At 40.1% G+C, this 15,585-nt stretch overlaps 1 pseudogene; it reads right to left on the bottom strand.

The window, feature by feature from the left end:
- Positions 1–13,225: 13,225 nt before the first annotated feature.
- On the bottom strand, positions 13,226–15,020 carry LOC110301424 (rab11 family-interacting protein 5 pseudogene; annotated as a pseudogene).
- Between the last annotated feature and the right edge of the window lie 565 nt (positions 15,021–15,585).

Below are 15,585 nucleotides of genomic sequence, written 5' to 3' on the forward strand. Positions count from 1 at the left end.
TGGCTTCATTTTTCCCTCCCTGTACATGAAGAGTGTTTCTTTGTCTGATGGATTACTTTGTGTTAAAGGAGTAATGATGATGTTAGCTCTTTCTTTCCTGTCTTCTTCAATATGGTCTTCCAAGATTTTGTACTTAATTCATATACCCAAGTCTTCCATATGATATCATTACTTCCTTATGAAGAGTTTGCTCCATTACTATCTAGTGTTTTTGTTGGAAAATAATTATGGGAGCATCGATTGACCTCAGATATATTTTGTTCCACAATACCCAAGATTCTTGATTTTTAAGATTATTTATTTTCATTTAATATGGATGAATGTTTTCTTTGCATGTATGTATGTGCACTATATACTTCAGGTATGAGCAACAGCTCAGTATCATTTGTTCACCTGCAGCTGAAGTTAGAGTTTCTGTGTGGAAATGAAACTCAAACCATAGTCCTCCAGAGGTGTAAGTGAGTTGAATCATTGATTTATCCGTCTAGCCCAACACTAATGAAACTTTCAAAGGATAAAAATCTTTCAGTTCTGGTCTCTGAAATATGTTGGTGATACCAGGTATCTTGATCAATCTGTAGCATTATAACTCAATGATTATAATCTAGAAGCAGCTTGAAGGAACAAAGAGCCAGATATTGTAATGAATATTTGTATCAAAAAAGAAAAGAAAACTAAGATAGTTCTACAATAGCATTTTCAAATGCACATTTTTAATATGAGATATTATTTCTAACAGGTAAATATCAATATTAATGGATACATGAACATTGTATATTTGTTATTTACTTTTTTAAATTATTATATTATTGTTCTTTTAAATAATTTTACAAACTTGATTTAGAAAGTATTATGTAAAATAGTAAACATGTGTTATTTAAAAAGCTTAGTTAAAATAATTTTCTTGAAAATTTGATTTTATCGAACTTATTTATAGTATAATGTTAAGAATTTAGGAAAGAAGATTAGAAATAACTCAAGTTTATATATAAAAGTTGAACACACACTGATCATGCAACCATATATATATGTATGTATATATACACATACATACATACATGCACGCACACACACACACACACACACACACACACACACACACACATAATAGAGCATTTCTCTGAGCATTTCCTGAGAAGGTATTGCCAAGTGATGTTCTGATTATTCACAGCATGAAGTATGGTAAGGCAAACAAGATAGCTCTTGGAAATACTATCTTATGTTTCTATTGTTCTAGAGCCCCCTGACTGTCTTTCCCTAACAACACCATTAAAGGCTACAGCTAGAAAAAGAAGGAATATATTGAAATAAAATCTATTTCAGTTATGAGATAGTTATGGTTGGAAAATCACCAGTTAAGATATAAAAGTATTAAGGAATAATCCAAATATCAGCTGACAAACTTTAAATTAAAAAATGAAGTAAAATAAAGCCAGTGTTTTCATTGTGCCTTTCTTATGACCACAAATATGGGTTTTCAATGTCTTTTATATGAACACAGCCTCCAAGTTATGGAGCTGATGAAGCTTAAGCTAGGCAGCAGGATAACTCTGTATTTAGAAATAAATATCAAAATGTGTCCTGAAAAATCCTAATTTTTAAATTTAAAGATGCCAAGATATTTTAATCACAGTTTAAAAGACTGTATCTTTTTTCCCTGGTTTCTACCCATCATACTACTTCTGCTTTCTGAAATTTCCTTTGTTGACTTCAAGTGGCTTCAGGAATTTTTAGGATTGAGCTAAGCAAGGGTATGCTTTCTGACAAATTTAGTTTAAATTCATTTCCTTCATAATCAGTTTTCTGTGTATGTTATTCTTAGTAATCTTAATATTAAAATGATTCTAGGAATTTGAGTCCCTCCCACTTTACTGATTCTGTAAAATTCAAATAGGAAAGCTGAAAGCCAGATGTGTTCTTTAAACGTTCTTTAGAGCGTGCACGAGAAGAGGGATGAGATTTCACTTGTCTCATGCAAGAGGATAGACTCCAATTGCTTCCTCTCATGAGATGTGTAGACTTGTGAGCAGAGCCGATAAATTCAGCAATGCTATTAAAAGTAGAAATACTTGCTTCTAAATATACTTATTCATGAATGCAACCAGTTATAAGGAATAATATATTATTTCCTATTTCAAATAGAAATTCACTGCCAATTAAATTTCTTGGTAAGCAACTTTAACTGCATATTTGTATGATATTTTGAGGCACTTTAATAAAACAAGAAAATTTTGTTCACCACTTTGAGTATAAGAAATACAAAGAGGTAACTATGGAATTGGGATGAAAAGTTTAATCTAAGTACAGATATTTGAATAACATAATTATATTTTCTAAGTACATTTCCTATGTGCAAACAGGTGTTGGTATAGGCAACAAAAGCAAAGAGAAAAAAAAAGAGTATTGACAGAACCCAACATGAAAAAGAAAGGAAGGGAGGAAGGAAGATAAAGAAAGAAACACAGAGAGAGTGAGACAGAGACAGAGATAGCAACACAAAGACAGAGAAAGAGAAACAAATACAGAGACAAACAGACAGTCAGAGAGAGAGAGAGAGAGAGAGAGAGAGAGAGAGAGAGAGAGAGAGGGAGGGAGAAAGGAAGGAAGGAAGGAAGGAAGGAAGGAAGGAAGGAAGGAAGGAAGGAAGGAAGGAAGGAAGGAAGATGACAGGCAGGGAGAAAGAGAGAGAGAAAGAGAGAGAGAGAGATTTCAGAAAAAAATCTTAATTAGAAATTAGGATCGTTAATTATTGGGTAAGACCCATTCTTTTACCTAGTTACTAAATCGAGAGTTTTAAATGATGCTTACTTTGCTTAAAAATGCAAATGGAATTCTTTAAAAATACACAGCCTTTCCCTATCATGGACCCATTTTTTTAGTTTTTCTGCTTGGTATTAATTTTTATTTTCTTCTTTAATGTCAAATACACACTGTCAATGCAGCACAGAACAGCACCTACATGTTCCTGATCCTTTCACGGAATAGTTTTTACTCAGAGCAAGGCTCTAAGAGCAGCCAGATCCTGTCACCTGATAGACCATCTTTAAGAGAGCATTGTTTTCCCAGATGTCTCTGTCGCCAATTGAAGAGTTCTTGGTGCTTCTTTAAGACAATGTGAATTGTTTTAGCATAAGACTGGTAACAAGCACTAATGTTTACTCCACCTTTTAAAAAGGCTTTTCTTTTCTTTTGGAACTCACTTTGTAGACCAGGCTGGCCTCGAACTCAGAAATCCGCCTGCCTCTGCCTCCCGAGTGCTGGGATTAAAGGCGTGCGCCACCATGCCGGGCTAAGGCTTTGCTTTTCAAGGATCCTTTTGGAGGTAAGAGGTTGGTGAATCTTTGAAAGGGTGGAGACATGCTTTGGTGCAATGACCTTTAGTCCAGACTGTGCAGGTTATAACTCCATCTTTCACCAGGTACTTTACTTTATTGGAGTCAGTTATCTGAGTTCTCATGAACCTTGACCTATAGAGAGAGGATGAGAGGAATGTTTATCTCAAGGACCAGAATAGTTATTACCAACTGCCTTGCATGGCAACCCCAATGTGGCTTTTCTGAGGTCATGTACATGGGGGTTAGTTAATTCCATTTGGAATGAACATACTTGCCCAATTTTGTCTCTAAAAATATTTTTCTCTTCATTTCATTTCCTTTTCTAGGCCATAGATTTGCAGATCACTTAAAAATCCATTACAAAACAGCCAGTCTGCTGAAAATACAGACACTGGACCCTATATTATAGAAGCACAGTCCATGAATTGTGGTTGTGCTGTTGATTTTTGCATCCACAGTGGCTCTCTAGAAAAGGCTTTATCTTCTTTAACTTCCCTGGCACTCTATAAAACACTATAGTGTGTTTCACAACAGAGATCTATGGCTTCTTTAGGGTCAATTTGAATAAATTTGCACCCAGTGTTGCTGAGCCTCACGCTCAAATCATTCCCCCAAATAGTCACTATATCATAGTTAATTTCAAGGGACCTCAAAGCTATAGGAATCAGAGCAAAATTCCAGCTTAACAGTTTACATATTAAGAACTTGGGCAGTCCTATGACTCACAAGGTTTATGGAGTATGCCTTTGACGGGAGCAAAAGTAATAGATGCCATTATCTATACTTGTAGGATGAGTCCAGGAGTGATACAGAAATGTATCTATCTCTTCAAATTCTGCAAATATTCTTTCTATTTTAGTTTAATGGGTTCTTTACTTTTGAAGGAAGAGAGTATTTTGATGATAAATATTATCTTATTCAACTATTGTTTAAACTTTTGGAGTGTTGGATTTTAGTGGTACTGAAGATTGAACCCAGCACCTTCACAGGATAAACTGGCTTTGTAATGCTGAGTCACATTCCTCACATAAAATATTGTTTTGCTGTATCTGGCACCCAGAACTACAAATCACATATTTTCAGTATTTTGGATCCTGTGATCAGTTCGTTTAGACTTTTGCAGTTAGCTTTAGACTTACATAATCCAGGAGGCTAGAAAGGGGAGATAACAGAACACAAATGCTATGAATGGGAAAAGGAAAAAAGGAAAGGGTTAAGTGAGGAGAACTGGGAAGACTGGGTCAGAGGAGGAAGTCAGGAGGGACAACTAATTCTAAGATGTCTTACAAAGCTACATGTGAATGTAAAATTTTATAAGATGTGTAAATATACACACACACACACACACACACACACACACACACACACACACACACACAAACAGGAGCCTAGCATGGCTGTCCTCTGAGAGGCCTAACAAGCAGCTCACTGAAACAGATGCAGATACTTGCACACCCAACTATTGGACTGAAGTCAGGGACCCCTATGGTTGAATTAGGGAAAGGCTGGAAGAGGCTGAGGAGGATGGTGACTCTATAGGAAGACCTTGAGTCCTAACTAACCCGGACCCCTCAGATCTCTCAGACACTGAGCCACCAACCAGGCAGCATAAATGAGTTGGTTCAAGGCTCCCTGAATCATATATATCAGAGGATTGCCTGGTTTCACCTCAGTGGGAGAAAATGTGTCTAATCCTTGAGAGACATGAGGCCCCGGGGAGTGAGGAGGCCTGGTGGGGTAGGGGGCCATCCCCTTGGAGACAGGGGAAGAGGAATGGGATAAGGAACTGTTGGAGGGGGGACCACGAGGAAGCAACAGCTAGGCTGTAGAAAAAAAAAGTAATTTTAAAAAAAGAAACATAAACAGACACACGCAAACATACATGCACAATGCATCACCCTCACATTTTAAATGATAGTGATAAATTTGAAGCACAGATCTCTAGAGTTTCCCTTCTTATAATTGACTGTAAGAACCGTTGATGTAATCCCTCTTTGATTTCTTTGCTAAACATTTTAATACTATATTCATAGGTACAGCCATATGGCACAATTGTTGACTATTTTAATCTAATGATTATTTTACTTTTAGTACTTTGCAAATGTGTGATTAGGAACAAATTATTTCAATTCCAAGATGTTCTGATAAATTTTAATCTTACATTTTTGCATTTCCTGAATAAATTATAAATACCCATAGATTTTCTTCATATTCATTTTCAGTTAATTTACCCTTTCATTTTCCTCCTTGGACCCAAATACACTGGATGTAGAGAATAGTAATACTAACTGATAACTATGACCACATTGTTGCATTCAATCAAATAACTTGGTGCTCTTTTCCTTAAATGTTAAACTTTTGACAATTTAAAATTATATTATACTTATATTTAACTCTTATAGAAATTGCTTCTTTCGATGTGTAAATTCTTCAAAATTGTTGTTATTTAAAGCATATATATTATCATACAATGAAATTAATATTATCTGGTAATGTATCCCAATGAATTTTTGTACACATACAAATTCATGTAGCCTCAACTACAACTAGAATGGTACAGGGTTCTACCATGCATTAGGCCCTGCTTTTCCACACATTACATGTTTCCATAAAATTTATCTATAGTTTACTAATATGTATTTCTTCAACAACAGCTTTTCTTCCCAAGATTGCACTGTAACGAAACCACGGGGTATATGATTTTGCCAGACCGGTCTGCCTGTAAACTCTTCAGCCTATGGTTCGTTCCCACGTCACATCAGGCATCAGTCTCTTTGATATGTGATTAGTTGAGTTTCTTACCTATCAGAGGGTAAAATTGGCATTTAAGCTTCTCTCTGTGTCCCAGTTTTGTTCTATGACAGGGTCTGTGCCACAATACTAGAAAATAAGGTGACCTGTGGATGAATCTCCATTTCAGTGAGGAAACATACTGCTTCGTGACCTTCCCTGTCAATCCACCTATGGTCAATGGATCCACAAATTTTATCTAGGAAAATAATTGGAACTCTTCTTTCTAGGTATTATTTTCCTTTAAATGAATAAATAAGAGCTGAAACTAGATTACAATACTGTATATGAATGACTGAATGACTGAATGAAGGTGTATTATTTTCCTGAAGTTGTAGGAAAGTACAATAAGATCATATATTGAGATAGAAATAAAGTTATTGTAGTAATTACCTTTCTCATTTCCTTAACCAAATAACCTATAAAAATAAGATGTAAGGAGGAGTTTATTTGGCTTATGCTTTGAACAAGTATAATCTACAATGCCATATAAGGATAGCAGGGCTTATGGTGACAGAGGCACATTCAGAGCAGTGCCATCAATTGTGGATGAAAGGTTCAATCAAATATGCCTCTGGGGATAATTTCATGTTTAGATCATAAACAAACAGAATTTGCATAGAGGTTTTTTTGGTGTTTTTTTTGTTTTGTTTTGTTTTTTTGCCAAACACAGAAATGATTTCTGAAACACAAAGAAATGTCTCAAAAATAGCCTGTATGATTAATAAAACTACCAATATCATAACAAAAATATGAGCAGAAATTAATCAAAAAATGAGTGAATTGAGGACCACAGTTTTACAAAATATAAATTCTGTAAATTGTTAGTTGCTGATGAATAATCATGGTTGTCAACAGTTTTCTGACATGTGTTGCTTTAATGTATCATATTTTTATCATATTCTTTTTAAGTGAATATTTTATTTATTTACATTTCAAATGTTATCCCGTTTCCTGGTCACCCCCACCCCCACCCCGAGGAAATCCTCTATCCTATCCCCCTCCAACTGCTTCTGTGAGGGTGTTCGTCCACCAAACCACCCACTCTCAACTTCCTGCCCTTGGATTCCCCTATACCGGGGAATCAAGCCTTCACAGGACCAAGGGCCACTACTCTCATTTATTTATGTGGTAGTTTTATTAATCATACAGGCTATCTTTGAGACATTTCTTTGTGTTTCAGAAATCATTTCTGGGATTGGCATTAAAAAAAAAAAACTCTCTATACAAATTCTGTTTGTTTATGATCTAAACTTGAAATGTGTTTGATGCACAATAAAGCCATCCTCTGCTACATATGGGGCTAGAGCCATGGGTCCCTCTGTGTGTACTCCTTGAATGTGTTTTAGTCCCTGGGAGATGGGGGTGGGCATCTGATTGGTTGATATTGTTGTTCTTTCTATGAAGTTTCAAACCCCTTCAGCTCCTTCAGTATTTTTTCTAACTCCTCCATTGGGGGCTCCATGTTCAGTCCAATGTTTAGCTGTAAGCATCAATCTCTGTATTTGTCAGGCTCTGGTAGAGCCTCTAAGTAGTCAGCTATATCAGACTGTCACTATGCACTTCTTGGCATCCACAATAGTGTCTGTGTTTGGCAACTGCATATAGGATTGAATGCCAGAAGGAGCATTCTCTGGATGGTCTTTCCTTAAGTCTCTGCTGCACACTATGTCTCCATATTTCCTTCCTTGAATATTTTGTTCCCCCTTCTAAGAAGGACTAGAACACTCACACTTTGGTCTTCCTTCTTCTTGAGCTTTATGTGCTCTGTGATGGGTATTCAGAGCTTTTGGTCTAATATCCATTTATCAGTGAATGCATACCATGAGTGGTTTTTGTGTTTGGGTTATCTCATTCAGGATGATATTTTCTAGTTCCATACATTTGCCAAAGAATTTCTTGAATTTATTGTTTTTAGACTCATGGCTCTATCTGCATATACAGCAAAGGATGGCCTAGTCAGTCATCAATGGGAAGAGAGACCCTTGGTCCTGTGAAGGTTCTGTGCCACAGTATAGGGGAATGCGAGGGCCAGGAAACAGAGTGGTGGGTTGGTCAGCAGGGGGAGAAGGAGCATATAGGGGATAACCTATTGATGCACAATAAAGCCATCCAGGGGAAACCAGGAAAGGGGATAATATTTGAAATGTAAATAAAGAAAATATCTAATAAAAAAAGAGAAATTTCCTGGAAACACACACAAGCTGAGTAGTATTACATTGTGTAAGTGTACCATATTTTCTCTATCTATTCCTCTGTTGAGGGACATCTGGGTTATTTCCAGAGTCTGGTTATTATAAGTAAGACTGCTATGAGCATAGTGGAACATGTGTCCTTGTTATATGTTGGAGCATATTTTGAGTATATGCTCAGGAGTGGTATAGCTGGGTCCTCAGGAAATACTATGTCCAATTTTCTGAAGAACTGCCAGAATGATTTCCAGAATTGTTATATCAGCTTGCAATCCCACTTTGAAGGTCTGATAGAAATCTGCACTAAATCCATCAGGTCCTGGGCCTTTTCTTTTCTTTTCTTTTCTTTTCTTTTCTTTTCTTTTCTTTTCTTTTCTTTTCTTTTCTTTTCTTTTCTTTTCTTTTCTTTTTTTCTCCCCTTCTTCCTTTCTTCCTTCCTTCCTTCCTTTCTTCCTTTCTTTCTTTCTTTCTTCCTTTCTTTGAGACTATTAATTACTGTTTCTATTTCTTTAGGGGGATATTCGAGTGTTTAGATCATTTATCTGATCTTGATTTAACTTTGGTACCTTGTATCTGTCTAGAAAATTGTCCATTTCATCCAGATTTTCCAGTTTTGTTGAGTATAGGCTTTTGCAGTAGGATCTGATGCATTTTCTTTTTATTTCTTTGGTTTAGGTTGTTTTATCTTATTTTTCAATTCTGATTTTGTAAATTTGGATACTGTCTCTGTGCCTTCTGGTTAGTCTGGTTACAGGTTTGTCTATCATGTTGATTTTCTCAAAGAACCATCTTATGGTTGATTCCTTGTATAGTTCTTTTTATTTCTACTTGGTTGAATTTAGCCCTGAGTTTGATTATTTCCTGCTGCCTACTCCTCTTCAGGGTATTTGCTTCTTTTTGTTCTAGAGCTTTCAGGTGTGCTGTCTGGTTGCTAGCTTATGCTTTCTTCAGTTTCTTTTTGGAGGCACTCACAGCCATGAGTTTTTCTCTTAGTATTGCTTTCATTGTGTCCCATAAGTTTGGGTATGTTGTATCTTCATTTTCAATAAATTCTAAAATGTTTTAATTTCTTTCTTTCTTTCTTTCTTTCTTTCTTTCTTTCTTTCTTTCTTTCTTTCTTTCTTTCTTTCTTCCTTGACCAAGTTATCATTGAGTAGATAATTGTTCATCTTCCACGTGTATGTGGGAGTTCTGTTGTTTTCTTGCTATCGAAGACCAGTCTTAATCCACAGTGATCTGACAGGCAGCATGGGATAATTTCAAACTTATCTGTTGAGGTCTGATTGTGACCGATTATATGGTCAGTTTTAGAGAAGGTACCAATAGGTGCTTTGAAGAAGGTATATTCTTTTGTTTTAGAAAATTTTCTATAAATATGTGTTAAATCCATTTTTTCATAACTTCTGTTAGGTTCACTGTGTCTCTGTTTAGGCTATGTTTCTGTTTAGGCTATGTTTCTTGAATCTGTCCATTGCTGAAAGTGGGATGTTGACGTCTCCCAGTATTATTGTGTGAGGTTCAATGTGTGCTTTGAGCTTTTGTAAAGTTTCTTTTATAAATGTGGATGCCCTTGCATTTGGAGCATAGATATTCAGAATTTAGAGTTCATCTTGTTAGAATTTTCCTTTTAGGCATATGAAATATCCTTCCTTATCTTTTTAAATAATATTTGGGTGAAAGTCGAATTTATTTGATATTAGAATGGCTATTCCACCTTGTTTCTTGGGACCATTTGCTTGGAAAATTGTTTTCCATCCTTTAATTTGAGAAAATATCTGTCTTTGTCACTGAGGTGAATTTCCTTTATGCAACAAAATGTTGGGTCCTGTTCGTTTATGCAGTCTGTTATTGGACCATTTATGCAGCATGTCATTTTATTGGGGAATTGAGTCCATTGATATTAAGAGATATTAAGAAAAAGTGATTGTTGCTTCCTGTTATTTTTGTTGCTAGATGTGGAATTATGTTGTTATGGCTATCTTCTTTTGAGTTTATTGACAGATTACTGTGTTGATTTTTCCAGGGTGTAATTTCCCTCCTTGTGTTGGAGTTGCCCATCTCTTTTCCTTTGTAGGGCTATACTTGTGGAAAGATATTGTTCTAATTTGGTCTTATCGTGGAATATCTTGATTTTTCTATTTATGGTAACTTAGATTTTCACTGGATATAGTAGTCTGGGCAGACATTTGTGTTCTCTTACGGTCCAAGTGACATCTGGCCAGAATCTTCTGGCTCTTATAGTCTCCGGTGAGAAGTCTTGTGCAATTCTGATAGGTCTGCTTATTTGATAGATATGTTATTTGACCTTTTACCCTTACTGGTTTTAATATTCTTTCTTTTTTGTGTGTGCATTTGACATTTTGAATATTATGTGACAGGAGGAATTTCTTTTCTGTCCAGTCTGTTTGGAGTTCTGTAGGCTTCTTGCATATTTATGGGCATTTCATTTCTAGGTTAGGGAAGTTTTCTTCTATAATTTTGTTGTAAATATTTACTGGCCCTTTAAGTTGGGAATCTCCACTATCATATATATATATATATATATATATATATATATATATATATATATATATATGGAATCCTGAAATACTGGTGTGACCAAGCTTCTCAAATCTTATGATTCTGGATATGTTAAAGCACCTGGGAGTTGAGCTTCCTCTGTGTGTTGTGTTACTGGATGTGGAGCTAGCATCCAAGTCTGCTCAGGGTATAGGCTCAGACTGGAAGGAACCTGTGCCACTGTCTGGGCAGGGTTCCTGCTCCCTGGATCCTGCTGGTTCCAATTACTACAGGTATTGGGACAGATGTTGTGGCTTCCTCACCTATGATTCTATGATCCTGGGCATGTTAGAGTGTCTGGGAGTCAAGCTTCCTCTGGGTGTTGTGGTACTAGGTGTGGAGCTAGCACCCAAGGCCTGCTCAGGGCACTGTCTCAGACTGGAAGGCCATATTCTTTTTATTTTTTCATGGTGCATGAACTTTTTATTCTTCATAAAGTGTTCAAAACATGAAGAACAAGTTCTTTATAGACAAGAGTTTTAACTAGGAAGACAAAGGGCAGAGAAGAGCTGTACCTGCTCACTGCCTGTCCAGCTGCACACTGCAGTGTGTGGTAAGGAGCAGACATAATGAGCAAAATCCTGGTCTCAGTTTGGAAGATACAACTGCCCTGGCAATGTAGGGAAGCCAAACAGCAGAAATGGATGAAAGATGAGAGACAGGGATGGGACCAATTAAAGCCCAGGAGACTACCTAGCAGAGGGATTCAGTTCCTCAAGACACACCTCAAATACCCAAGGACTACCCCCCACCCCCAAATTCTGGGAACTAGTGGCTACTTTCCTTATCTTTCGTTGACATATAGTTGGTAACTGCATAGTGGTGGGCCCCACTATGGTTCATCTGCTCTATGCTAGCAGAAGACTGACATCATCCATTGAGAATACTCTCCTGAGGTGTTCTGAGTGAACACATGACCTTGTCATTAAGAGACAGCTGGAAAGAAATTACTGCCTCTCCACTTGGCCCAAAGCATCTTGTTACTGCATCTCACCTCCTTCACACACACACACACACACACACACACACACACACACACACACACACGCCATGGGGAGACTGGCTGTATTCACAAGCAAGCTAGAAGTTAGTTGGACCACAGGGCAGATACTTGACTTCAAAATGCATGTCAGCCAAGCCAGACAAGGCAGGAGAGTTTGGTGAGCGGGAGGGACTATACAACAGGGACAGAACAACTGCAGAGCCACAAGGCATTTTCCTATGTGTCTCCTAAGGCCAAGTGAAGCCTCCTACTTCGAAACAAGTTCACTGGTCCAACAAAACTGGGACCCAAGGCCAGACACAATAAGGTGCAGGATAGCTTCAGACCTACTGTGCACTAGATTTTTATCCCAGGATACTCAAAGTAAGGGTTGAGGGAGGACCAGGAAGTGGGAAGAAGACTTAGGAGGTGGCAGCAGGTTTGCCAGAGTCTTAACTGAGGTACTTATCAGGGTAGTCAAAAGCCTGGTCCACAGCCCCCTTTCAGGACCCTAACAGCCATTTTCATGTGCTCAACAGGAGGGAGGGGACACCGTGGCCAGAAATACGTCTACATCCAGAGACTTTTGTCTTCACCCACAAAAGGCACATTTTTAATTGCTGTCCCAACATTCTGAGTCCCCAGCAACACAGTTTGGCATCAGACATGTGATAACAACAGACATGGAGTCCTGGTCCACAGAACATGAGCAGACCAAAACCCCAACCTGGAGAGTCTCAGGTTAGGGAGGTAGGAAGGAGCTTAGGAGCAAGAAGTCATTCTTTTCCACCTAGCCCCACCTCCCACCACTACTGGGACATGGTGTGGGAAGGTCTGAAGCGGGGCATGTAGCAGCTGAAGAACACACAGGCACAAACCACCACCACTACCACCACCCTGTGATCATGCATGCTCACACACAGCTCTAGACAGAGAAACAAGACTAAAACACATAGGTTCCTTGCTCTTAGGGTATAGGCATAGGTTCAAGCGTAGGTACCCTGATTGTCTATGGTGCACAGACAAGCAAGCAGCTTAGTCCCCATTCCTGTCCCAGTGGCCTAAGAGGCCCTCAGGTTCCAGAGGCAATGGAGATGAAGAATCAGCCATGAGAAGAAATAACTGAGCAGCCTCATGGTGTGACTAAAGCTCTGCTGTCAACAGTGTTGGCCTAGATACTACCCAGAGCTCACTGCTGCTGCATCTTGACAGCAAACTACCTTGTTCCATTCTCTGGGTGGAGGGAGGGGGCATAAATTTGAGTGTGAAAATGGGCAGGTAGGAAGACCCAAGGCTCTAGTGGGAGTTCAAAGGTCCCCTTCCAGCAGCCAGAGCAGAGGCAGGGTGGGGAGGGGAGCGAAGAGTGACTATGAAAGCAGGCTTGCCCTACTCAGCTGAGAGCAGTCAGTGGAAGGCATTCCACAGGTCCTCACTATCCCTCCAGGAATGGAGTGAAGGCTTACTTGGGGTGGGGGGGAGTCTTGCAGCTCTTCCTCCTCCAGCCCCATTCCTGCAGGGGCCAGGATCCTACTCCTGGCCTCTTGCTGCAGCCTGCCAACAGCACAGATGTTGAAGGTGACTTCCCATTCAGCTATCGCTTTCCGGGGGGCGGGGGAGAGGAGGGGGGGAGCAGGCTGGCCCTCCAAGCACTGGGGAAACGAGAAGCAGGTGAAAGAGAATTCAGTGCTATGTCAGTTTTGAGATCCTCAAAGAAGGAGTTGCTCTGCAAGGAGTTGAGAAACAAGTTGGTGACGCCCAAGAATCCGGGTGGGGTGGCTTGAAGGACAATGGTGGCAGTAGCAGCAGTGGCAGCAGCACGGGATGTGGCTGGGCTTCTGAGTTAGTTCCGTGGATTCTCTCAGGCCAAACCAGCTACTCTTGGCCCTTTCCTCCCCAGGGGATGAATGATGGGGGAGGATCCCAGAGGATTCCCTTTCTCCCCAGCTGAGCCATGATGCCCCAGCTCAATCTGATTCAGCCCTTGGTAGTGGTGGTGGTGATGGGAGAGCTGCATTGGGGGCTTGTGCTCCTTTTCTGCTGCCACAGCCTCAGAGGATGCCACTATGGGTGTGGCAACCTGGATTGGCTTCCCCTCAGGTGGTCGGGCCCCCTCCTCCTCTCCAGAGCAACTGGCCTCTGGAGCCAGGTCTGCTCCTCCTGTCCAGGAACTGCTTCTAAGCTGCTGGTGCCATGGCTGCCTCTGCCCCAAGGGTCATCCAAGGACTGAGACCCCCTGCTGTGGCTTGGAGAGCTGGTGAGGAGCTCAGCTCCAGGGCCCTGGTAGACCAGGGCTACACTAGTGGACGACAGGGAACCCAAAGAGGTATTGGACTGTGTGAGCAAGGACTTACATAGCTTGTTCAGAGGAAGAAACTTTGGCTTTGCCCATATTGCCCAGGCTGCCTAACTCAGGGTCCTCCAGGGCACTGCTTGGAAGAATCATTGAGCCAATTCAAGATCATACTTCTTGCCCTTCTCTTTGTCCTTGAGCTTGCTGAAGGGTGACTGCGGTTTGCCCTTCATGGAGAAGTCAAACATTCTGGCACTCAGGTTGTTTCACATGAACTGGATGGTCACCTGGATCTCTCCACGCTCCTTCTCCTTCTTGCCTGGCTTGGGGTGTAGCTTGTACCACTGCATGTGCTGGGTGCGGACTGCGAGGAAGACCATGTCTAGAGCTATGTTTGCCGGGCCCAGAAACTTGTCCACGCTGATGAGCGAGAGATGCATGAAGGTAAGCACGAGCTTGCAAGCAACACTGGGGCCGAAGGTCTAGGGCGCAGGGCCCTCATCTGCCTCCTGTGCCCACAGCAGGCCGTCCGGGGCGCCAGGCTGCAGCTCGAATGAACACTCTTCGCACCATCCCGGGCAGCCTTGCATCTTCTCCACTACCGAGGGGTTGTACTTCTCTAGGCCAACCTGGATCACCATGTATGCCTCGCCGGTGCTGCTGGCGCCCCAGCTCTTGCCTTTCAAGCAGCTAGCCCGCAGTATGATCACCTGGACGTGCATGGGCAGCTAGCAGGAGCATCCTGCCTTGACATCAGCGCCTTTCCATCCCGCACTAGGGCTTTGGAGGACCCTGGGGCCAAGTGACAGACGTGTCAATGGTGGAATGCATTCAGGAACCTGCTCCCCTAGCCACCTGCAGTGCACCCACATTACGCCCCGCCCAGCCCCTTGTCACCCCCCCTCCCCAGTTCAACCAAAGCCTAAGAGCTTAAGATCAACTTAATGATTTGCATAAAGTGATAGAATAACTTTTTCAAATGACCTTTAAATAGCCATTACTTTAAAAATGGCTTTCCCCTTCCCTAGGTCCTCTGTAAGCTAGCCTTAAATTTTTCTTATGCTTGTCAATATTCAATAGCAATAGAGGCAATGCATTCAACCCTGCTCTCTATTACAGTTTCTTCTTCTTCTTCTTCTTCTTCTTCTTCTTCTTCTTCTTCTTCTTCTTCTTCTTCTTCTTCTTCTTCTTCTTCTTCTTCTTCTTCTTCTTCTTCTTCTTCTTCTTCTTCTTTATTCTTGTTCTTTCTTTAAAAAATTAGAAAGAAAAATATAGAGGACTCGAGGTCCTTGTGCTCACAGAGAAAACCAAGAATGCTAAACATGCAGACTTGTCATTTCAAAGATTTTTTTATACTGTGCTGTTTACACGACAAAGATCACATCAGATCCTCCCAGAGTCCCTTAAGATGTTATAAGTAATCAATCTATGGAAATT

This window comes from Mus caroli, unplaced genomic scaffold (genome assembly GCF_978045245.1).
Source record: "Mus caroli unplaced genomic scaffold, Mus_caroli_1 scaffold_11, whole genome shotgun sequence".
Classification (NCBI taxonomy): domain Eukaryota; kingdom Metazoa; phylum Chordata; class Mammalia; order Rodentia; family Muridae; genus Mus; species Mus caroli.